Source organism: Topomyia yanbarensis, chromosome 2 (genome assembly GCF_030247195.1).
Source record: "Topomyia yanbarensis strain Yona2022 chromosome 2, ASM3024719v1, whole genome shotgun sequence".
Classification (NCBI taxonomy): Eukaryota; Metazoa; Arthropoda; class Insecta; order Diptera; family Culicidae; genus Topomyia; species Topomyia yanbarensis.
The window spans coordinates 38695756-38706138 of NC_080671.1; the positions used below are offsets into that span (position 1 = coordinate 38695756).

The following is a 10383-nucleotide window of genomic DNA, read 5'->3' on the forward strand; positions in this document are numbered from 1 at the left end:
TTAGAAATTTTTCATAAGAGATTTTTCTAATCCGAAGAGGCGAATGACCTTAAGGTTAAAACCTCTATAATCGAAATAAAAAAAACTTTCAATCTATAGTGTAAGCACCGCAATAAGAGGATTCTCTATAGAGCGGAAAAAAATCATCTTACCAACTGATTTTGTCCCGGCACACCGTTTGTGTTATTACGGTCGCTAAAATTTTTTTGTTCACCTTGCAGTGCAAAAGAACCGGTTTCAATTTTATGTTTAACCAACACTCAAATGGTCGGTGTTAAGTCAGACCGGACTAAGTGACAAAATATTAAATTCGAGAAAAACGAGTTTAAAGTTTTAATCGCAGCATCCTTTAAATTATAATTGAAAATTAATTTTTGCCATAATTCTTGGTTATTGTTACATATCTCAAATCTGGCAAAAGTCAAATGTAGCTGACCTGGTGATATACGATGTATTATTCTGGACTCACAAACCACTCGTTATATCATTCGAGCCCTAAAGCAGATAGGATTCCTAGTGCCAGCAGGCATTACCCTACACACTACAAATCGCGAAGTTTTTCAGCATTCCGGTATCGAATTTGTAATTGACATTGACATCTGAAGGGCCTCTAAATTTATTAATTTTTCATCGGCTCAAGTACAAATTGGCCCAAAACTGAATAACATATTTTAATTCACAAAAGTAAAATGGAAGTTTTTATTTGTTGAACAAATTGTTCAAAACTGTTATTAAGACCATTCCCTACATTAGAGCAAACCGTTAGTGACTAGCGCAAATCGTCGCAAATGTGCACACGGAGAACGAAAATTAGGCTCAGCAGCCAAAATCTTAGTTGATTTTCTGTTTTTAGTTAGTTATTATTTGAGACAACTAAAAAATATCTGATACTGCTGATTTGGATTTGCTATTTTCGAATCCCTTAAATTAAACCAAATTGTCGGTTGAAATTACTGATTTTTTAGTTAATTTTGCGACTTAAAATATGCTGTCACTTTAGCGTAGACACAACCCACTAACATTCAACCACTTTTTCTGCTGAAATCAGCAACCCATTTTGTTGATTTAACTACTATAACTGGTTGAATTAACAAAAATCTTTGATAAATTCAGGAATTTTTTTTGTTGATATCAACCAAGTTTCGTTTTTGAAATTAGCATTTTTTCTGTTGAATTTTACTTTGTTGGGATTCATAGCTAAACAATATAAACAACATTTTTTAATTTTTTTTTATTGCTGAATGAAAACTTATAACGATACAGATTTGAGAATTCGAGAGGGTTACTGTTAAGGTATACGAATAAGTCTAATAGATTTTTGCATTGCCGATTGATATCCTTTACATTACACTGATTCATGTTACGCATGATAGGTTTTATAAATTAAATATAAACATTCAAGCCAAACTTACACGCTTTGTCTTTCATAAACTGTTCGTTTTGCTTGGTAAGTTTTGGGGTCCCTATCTAGCAGTATATCTACGCAAGTATTGAATTATTTTCTTCATACTCTAAATTGTATAGTCTCAGTAGATTAAAATTATGCTAACTTCTCACCAATTTCATGTGAGCCTATTAATCATCATACTACAATAATTATCAATTCAGTATATCAGTTTGTTATTTTCTGCTACAGTGGTGCATCAGATATAGAAATACTTGGTGTCTATTGCATTATTTATGCAACTTTTTTACAACTTAAATTCTTGTTTGATTTCCTTATTGTGATCGATTATATCTTCATAGAGATACAAACTTTGTGATAATTATACCGCTTCTGTCATACCCTAGTAAAAATTGGTAAGTTTATACATACAGAAAAAAATATTGGTAAAAGTATGTGCGCTCTTAGAAAAAAACAACCAACGCCTAAAGGTAGCAAAAACAACCAAGTTAAAAGTAAAATTTTTAAATTAATCAATGAAAATAATAACAATAAAAGTGTCCCTTTTAAGCTGTAGAAGAATAGTAATCAAAATAAGTTTCTTTTCAAGCATAATCTCATGTTGATTGTTTTTTTGTTAAGAGCGACAAACTCTTACTATTACCAACATTTTTTCTGTGTATAGCAACTAATCAAATTTAAATTATCTTTAACTAATTGTCTATCCATAAGTCTAATTTTATTATTTGAGGTGATACTCTCACAAGGTATACTACAAAACAATAGACTATTCTTCTGATTCTACTGCTACTTCTAGTACTATTCCCCTATAGGACAGTTATGTGAAGAAAGGTAGTGTACTACAACTAAAGATCAATAATTCGTTACTATTTTCACTTAGGCATCTATGAAATGTGTTCATAGAATAGTAACTCTTTAGAAAAAAGCATTTCATTTCAGCTGTTCGGGATAGGTCGTCACATTAAAATCCGCTGCGAAGTTTGTTGGAATCATGACTGCACGATGCAATTCCACAAATATTAGTAACACATGTCTGTTGAAGTAAGCCATTGCTAATATCGCCACATACATTATTCCTAAAAAAAATAAACAATGAAATTATCTATATCATAACAAAAATTAATAAATACTTATCTCAAAATTCAATAATTTCACCGCCAATCGATAAAATTCCTGTAAAAATTAAAACCATTAGCTGGTTTAGAATAAATTAATATGCAACAATGAGAAACAAAACTATATGAAAATTCAAACAAAGCCGTGCAATATTTAGCAGTTTTATGCTATAAATAGGTGCTTTCAGAAATATTGTTCTGTTCGAACAAAAGCGAAATAAAAAATATAGCAAGAAGACATTAAAACGAAGGTTGCAAATTGATCGTGATCCGACTAAAAAGCCAAAATAACAAATGAAAACTAACAAAGATATACTGTTTTAAAAGTGATTCAAAACAGTGTTTTAAATTTCCATGTTTAATAGTATAAATGAAATTCAAATGTTAAAAATAAATTAAGTACCTTAAACTTCTAAAATTCAAAAAGCAAATATTCTGAAAATCTAAAATTTTAAAATTCTGAAATTCCAGGATTCTAAAATTCAAAAATTCTCATCTTCCAAAATTCTAAAATTCTAAGTTTCTGAAATTCTAAAATTCTAAAATTCTGCAATTCTAAAATTCTAACATTCTAAACTTCTAAAATTCTGAAATTCTGAAATTCAGAAATTTTAAAATTCTAAAATTCTAATATTCTAATATTCTAAAATTCTAAAATTCTAAAATTCTAAAATTCTAAAATTCTAAAATTCTAAAATTCTAAAATTCTAAAATTCTAAAATTCTAAAATTCTAAAATTCTAAAATTCTAAAATTCTAAAATTCTAAAATTCTAAAATTCTAAAATTCTAAAATTCTAAAATTCTAAAATTCTAAAATTCTAAAATTCTAAAATTCTAAAATTCTAAAATTCTAAAATTCTTAAATTCTAAAGTTCTAAAGTTCTAAAATTCTAAAATTCTAAAATTCTAAAATTCTAAAATTCTAAAATTCTAAAATTCTAAAATTCTAAAATTCTAAAATTCTAAAATTCTAAAATTCTAAAATTCTAAAATTCTAAAATTCTAAAATTCTAAAATTCTAAAATTCTAAAATTCTAAAATTCTAAAATTCTAAAATTCTAAAATTCTGAAATTCTGAAATTCTAAAATTCTAAAATTCTAAAATTCTAAAATTCTAAAATTCTAAAATTCTAAAATTCTAAAATTCTAAAATTCTAAAATTCTAAAATTCTAAAATTCTAAAATTCTAAAATTCTAAAATTCTAAAATTCTAAAATTCTAAAATTCTAAAATTCTAAAATTCTAAAATTCTAAAATTCTAAAATTCTAAAATTCTAAAATTCTAAAATTCTAAAATTCTAAAATTCTAAAATTCTAAAATTCTAAAATTCTAAAATTCTAAAATTCTAAAATTCTAAAATTCTAAAATTCTAAAATTCTAAAATTCTAAAATTCTAAAATTCTAAAATTCTAAAATTCTAAAATTCTAAAATTCTAAAATTCTAAAATTCTAAAATTCTAAAATTCTAAAATTCTAAAATTCTAAAATTCTAAAATTCTAAAATTCTAAAATTCTAAAATTCTAAAATTCTAAAATTCTAAAATTCTAAAATTCTAAAATTCTAAAATTCTAAAATTCTAAAATTCTAAAATTCTAAAATTCTAAAATTCTAAAATTCTAAAATTCTAAAATTCTAAAATTCTAAAATTCTAAAATTCTAAAATTCTAAAATTCTAAAATTCTAAAATTCTAAAATTCTAAAATTCTAAAATTCTAAAATTCTAAAATTCTAAAATTCTAAAATTCTAAAATTCTAAAATTCTAAAATTCTAAAATTCTAAAATTCTAAAATTCTAAAATTCTAAAATTCTAAAATTCTAAAATTCTAAAATTCTAAAATTCTAAAATTCTAAAATTCTAAAATTCTAAAATTCTAAAATTCTAAAATTCTAAAATTCTAAAATTCTAAAATTCTAAAATTCTAAAATTCTAAAATTCTAAAATTCTAAAATTCTAAAATTCTAAAATTCTAAAATTCTAAAATTCTAAAGTTCTAAAATTCTAAAATTCTAAAATTCTAAAATTCTAAAATTCTAAAATTCTAAAATTCTAAAATTCTAAAATTCTAAAATTCTAAAATTCTAAAATTCTAAAATTCTAAAATTCTAAAATTCTAAAATTCTAAAATTCTAAAATTCTAAAATTCTAAAATTCTAAAATTCTAAAATTCTAAAATTCTAAAATTCTAAAATTCTAAAATTCTAAAATTCTAAAATTCTAAAATTCTAAAATTCTAAAATTCTAAAATTCTAAAATTCTAAAATTCTAAAATTCTAAAATTCTAAAATTCTAAAATTCTAAAATTCTAAAATTCTAAAATTCTAAAATTCTAAAATTCTAAAATTCTAAAATTCTAAAATTCTAAAATTCTAAAATTCTAAAATTCTAAAATTCTAAAATTCTAAAATTCTAAAATTCTAAAATTCTAAAATTCTAAAATTCTAAAATTCTAAAATTCTAAAATTCTAAAATTCTAAAATTCTAAAATTCTAAAATTCTAAAATTCTAAAATTCTAAAATTCTAAAATTCTAAAATTCTAAAATTCTAAAATTCTAAAATTCTAAAATTCTAAAATTCTAAAATTCTAAAATTCTAAAATTCTAAAATTCTAAAATTCTAAAATTCTAAAATTCTAAAATTCTAAAATTCTAAAATTCTAAAATTCTAAAATTCTAAAATTCTAAAATTCTAAAATTCTAAAATTCTAAAATTCTAAAATTCTAAAATTCTAAAATTCTAAAATTCTAAAATTCTAAAATTCTAAAATTCTAAAATTCTAAAATTCTAAAATTCTAAAATTCTAAAATTCTAAAATTCTAAAATTCTAAAATTCTAAAATTCTAAAATTCTAAAATTCTAAAATTCTAAAATTCTAAAATTCTAAAATTCTAAAATTCTAAAATTCTAAAATTCTAAAATTCTAAAATTCTAAAATTCTAAAATTCTAAAATTCTAAAATTCTAAAATTCTAAAATTCTAAAATTCTAAAATTCTAAAATTCTAAAATTCTAAAATTCTAAAATTCTAAAATTCTAAAATTCTAAAATTCTAAAATTCTAAAATTCTAAAATTCTAAAATTCTAAAATTCTAAAATTCTAAAATTCTAAAATTCTAAAATTCTAAAATTCTAAAATTCTAAAATTCTAAAATTCTAAAATTCTAAAATTCTAAAATTCTAAAATTCTAAAATTCTAAAATTCTAAAATTCTAAAATTCTAAAATTCTAAAATTCTAAAATTCTAAAATTCTAAAATTCTAAAATTCTAAAATTCTAAAATTCTAAAATTCTAAAATTCTAAAATTCTAAAATTCTAGAATTCTAAAATTCTAAAATTCTAAAATTCTAAAATTCTAAAATTCTAAAATTCTAAAATTCTAAAATTCTAAAATTCTAAAATTCTAAAATTCTAAAATTCTAAAATTCTAAAATTCTAAAATTCTAAAATTCTAAAATTCTAAAATTCTAAAATTCTAAAATTCTAAAATTCTAAAATTCTAAAATTCTAAAATTCTAAAATTCTAAAATTCTAAAATTCTAAAATTCTAAAATTCTAAAATTCTAAAATTCTAAAATTCTAAAATTCTAAAATTCTAAAATTCTAAAATTCTAAAATTCTAAAATTCTAAAATTCTAAAATTCTAAAATTCTAAAATTCTAAAATTCTAAAATTCTAAAATTCTAAAATTCTAAAATTCTAAAATTCTAAAATTCTAAAATTCTAAAATTCTAAAATTCTAAAATTCTAAAATTCTAAAATTCTAAAATTCTAAAATTCTAAAATTCCAAAATTCTAAAATTCTAAAATTCTGAAATTCTAAAATTCTAAAATTCTAAAATTCTAAAATTCTAAAATTCTAAAATTCTAAAATTCTAAAGTTCTAAAATTCTAAAATTCTAAAATTCAAAAATACTAAAATTCAAAAATACTAAAATTCTAAAATTCTAAGATTCTAAATTTCTAAAATTTTGAGATTCTAAAATTCTAAACTGAATTCTAAAATGCTAAAATTCCAAAATTTTGACATTCTAATATTCTAGAAAAATAAACTTTCAAAACTCTAAAATTCTAGAAGCCTACAATTCAAGTTTCTACTTCCTTAAAATTCTTAATGCTTAATTTTTTTTGCTTTATTAATTTCAAGAAAACATCTATTTTAAAATTCAGACATTCAAAATAGAAACCATTTGAAATGCCGCATGTTTTGATTTTGGCTAAACTTGGTTTTACAAATAGTTACAGAACGGGCTTTTTTGATGAAACAAGATTGTTAAATTTAATTTTGAAAACGTAATGGAACTTTTTTCTCGAGATGTTACTTACAGTATTGTAATCGGTTCTTAAACGTTTTATCCCACATTGATTGGCTGTGAACTTGCCCGGCCATAAACCGAAGAATGTGGTACGCATGATTGCTGCTGCACTGTATATTATTTATTGCACATTTGGACATCCTCCTGACCTAAAATTTGAAAAGTTATGGTGTGATAGTGTCACTGTTGGTTATATTTAATAGGGAAAAAATGTTACCCCGGATAAGTACTGCAAACATGTCGCATAAATCTCGAATCGACTCTCGAGTACATGGTCCTTTTGCCACACTACAGTAGGGTCTACAGTAGAATACCTGCAAAAAGAAAATATGATTAGTGCATCGTAATATTATATTTAGAGGTCAAATAAAAATATAACTACTAGAGAGCATTCACTGATCGAACCCATCGAAACTATTACGTAAGCATACTAACCGAATGAGCAGCCGCTGGTGCTGAAAGATTTCGCTGAAGGTAAATACAACGGTACGACTGCCGGAGGGTTAATATTTGACCAATACTAACGGCGACATCCGCCCTCTAGTAGTTATAATCTCCTATGTCAAAACAAATTATTGAACTTACCTGGGAGAAAATGTCCTTCGCGGTAAAGCCAATCATCCGGAATCGAAATATTATCAAAATCTTTCCTGGAACTTTGATATTACAGTCAAGTGTGATCCAAGAACACAAAACAAAAACAATTAAAACCAGTGGTGCCAACATTCCAGACATATCCTTATTTTTCCAGATTTGCGGTTTCAGGTCGATTTCTTCACCCTCACTTAACTTTTAAACCAGGTTTACCAGTACGTTTAAACCTGGCTAAAACGTTATGCGAGGATGAGGAAATCGGTTATTAGTATTGTTAAGCATGTTGAAGTCCAGATTGCGTTTCGTCTAGCTTATAAGTATATAACGAGAACACCGCATTACAGTGAACAGACATCTTCGAACAAATTACCAGACATACAGTGTAAACTAACAGATTTTCTTACTCGCTGAGATTACAAAGAAGTTTGTAATACTTTTTTGGTGGCAAAATTGTATTTCGGTATTTGGTAACATCGATATAAATACTGATAAATCTGGTATATCTGGCAACGCTAGCTCGAAGCAGCTAAGATGAATACAACTATAACGATGGTGGGAAAAAACTGATGGGATTATTGCGCGGTCTAAAATCACGCCTCCCCAGTTAAACTCACTCCGGAACCGGTTCGGATTTCTGAATGGAGTCATTATGGATTCCAAATCAAATGCAACAACCGATTCCGACTCAAAATCGGTTGATGCATTTGATTTGGAATCCATACTGACTCCATTCAGGATTCCGAATCAAATTCTGAATGGTTTGACCGGGTCCCAGTAGACGAAAAAGCGACTGGGCGAGTTGAACTAGATGCTGACGATCGGTACCCGGTCAAAAAAATATGGACGAACATTCAGCCGGAAATGAACCGGAATTCTGGCTGGTTCCAGTTCGTATTCCGGCTCCAGTGACACAACCGATTCTAACTAGAATCGGTTGTCACTGGAGGCGGAATGCAAACTGGAACCAGCCGGAATTCCGGTTCATTTCTGGCTGAGCTTAACTGGGTTTAAACAGTTTGACGTTTAACTCAACTCGCCTGTGCTAATTTCCCCTAGGAACAAATGCAATTTGCGAATGCGATTTAAAGGCGATTTCAACACTTAGACAAATTTTCTGGCGGCTGAAAAGGACTTGGTTGTTTTTGCGTTTTTCAAACATGGCGGTTAATGTTTGGCTTAAGCTTAAAATAGTTTTTATAAACAATTGGCGTGTTCTCGCTTGTATTTTGTTTGTCTAGTGCACTTCATTTAGCCAACAAATGTGGGAAACTGTGGAATCGTGTCTAAAAATTGTGGAACAAGATCTCTGACCTAAACTCTTAATAAAAGTCAGATTGTGGTAAGTTTTGGTGTGCACTGCCAATTTCACCATTGATTCTTCCTATAGTTTGGTGGTGATTACCTAGTGTAGTGATAAGTTTTTGTGAGTAAATAATGAATCCGAAAATAAGTATTATTTGTAATTTTCATATTAGGCAATTAAAAGCGATTAAATGGCACGTTCCCTGGGTGACTTAGGGGCGATTAAAGGGCGGGTAGAGCGGCTAAAAAATGACGGCGGCAAAACGCCCAAATTTTGCATTTGAAATAGCCCCTTAATTGCCAGCAATTTGCTGGCAAATTGAAGGTCAATTAGCGCATCCGAGTTGGCAAATAGCCCCCCGTTAGCCAGCAACTTGCCCTTTTTGACTGGGTAGGCTAATGAAATATTTTGTTCTAGGCTACCCGCTGTAACTTGCCGTTTACTATTTAACTTAATTTCATGAGCCTTAAGTATACTTGGTGAAAATTATGTTTTCCAAGAAGTTCTGAAAGAACTTTGATAAACATTAATTGAACTTAAACTCATTCAACTGAGTGTTATGAGATCCCCTGAGTATTGCATAAACTACCGTATGTATATCTTAAAACTTGTGCTAAAATGTGTTCTTGGATGAATATATATTGAACTTACTTCCGTGCACCTCAAGAAATATGCAGAACGCGTAGACAACCATGTACATGAATAAGACTCAATGCTTTTTTTAACTTAGTATTATGATGCTCCATGATGATGTACCCTACCTCTATACAACGGAAAAGCCACTGGTAATGCTTGTAGGTCTAATGACTTGCACTCAAAGGCATTCTCAGATGATCTATGACATCCGTTGAACTCAACATCAAGATGAATTTAGCGTCATGATTCTCAAGGAGCATAATGAAATATCAATATCATAATATTTGTCCAGTCATCCAAAAATATCAAAATGATGTTGATATTTTATTACATGCAATAAATTGCAAGAGCAATTCACCTCACAATATCATTCAATTTAGAAGTAATGATACGTTTAAAGATTTTAAGATCTGAGCTGATTAACGTTCTTGGATGACCTATAGCATCTGTTGAAGTTACTACTATATTCAACTTAGCTTCATGAAGCTAAGAGCATGCAATGAACTCTAGAATCTCCAACAGGTTATTTGTTATGATTGTCGATCTGAAGCTCTCTACATTAGATAATTTTTGGATGAACATAAACATCAATTGAACTCAATATCTTCTTCAAATTAGTACTATGCATCAAATCTATAAAATATTTGGTATCAGTGGTTATGCGTCTAAAACTTTGATCCAAGCTGCTCTTGTGTCAGGTGGGACATGCGTGCATATGCATACTTACCCACGTGCTTACGTATTTGATTAAAGGATATGTTTTGTTTGTGTTTGTTTATTCGGGTTTTAACCTGACCAATGATAAAGGGATAGTTTTTAGTCATAATAATTTTATTTCGTAAAATTCTTTTATTTCTTTCACGAACAAATTCTGTTTATAAGCCGTAATCTACAGAAAATTAATTGGTTCAGTGTATACAATATAGTCACCCAGTGAAGTTCAGCCGGAAATGAACGGGAATTCTGGCTGATTCTAGTTCGCATTCCGGCTCCAGTGACACAACCGATTCTATA

At 26.8% G+C, this 10383-nt stretch overlaps 1 long non-coding RNA gene across 2 annotated transcripts; it reads right to left on the minus strand.

Moving 5' to 3' along the window:
* Window positions 1–2212: 2212 nt before the first annotated feature.
* LOC131683245 (uncharacterized) lies at window positions 2213–7634 on the minus strand. 2 transcript variants are annotated; one of them, XR_009304450.1, is made up of 4 exons: window positions 7422–7634; window positions 7054–7150; window positions 6847–6985; window positions 2213–2481 (listed from the first exon to the last, which is right to left on the minus strand). It is a non-coding gene; the product is annotated as an uncharacterized LOC131683245 (long non-coding RNA). The 2 variants fall into 2 exon arrangements; XR_009304449.1 differs by lacking the exon at window positions 2213–2481 and having other exon boundaries at window positions 6796–6985.
* Window positions 7635–10383: the final 2749 nt, after the last annotated feature.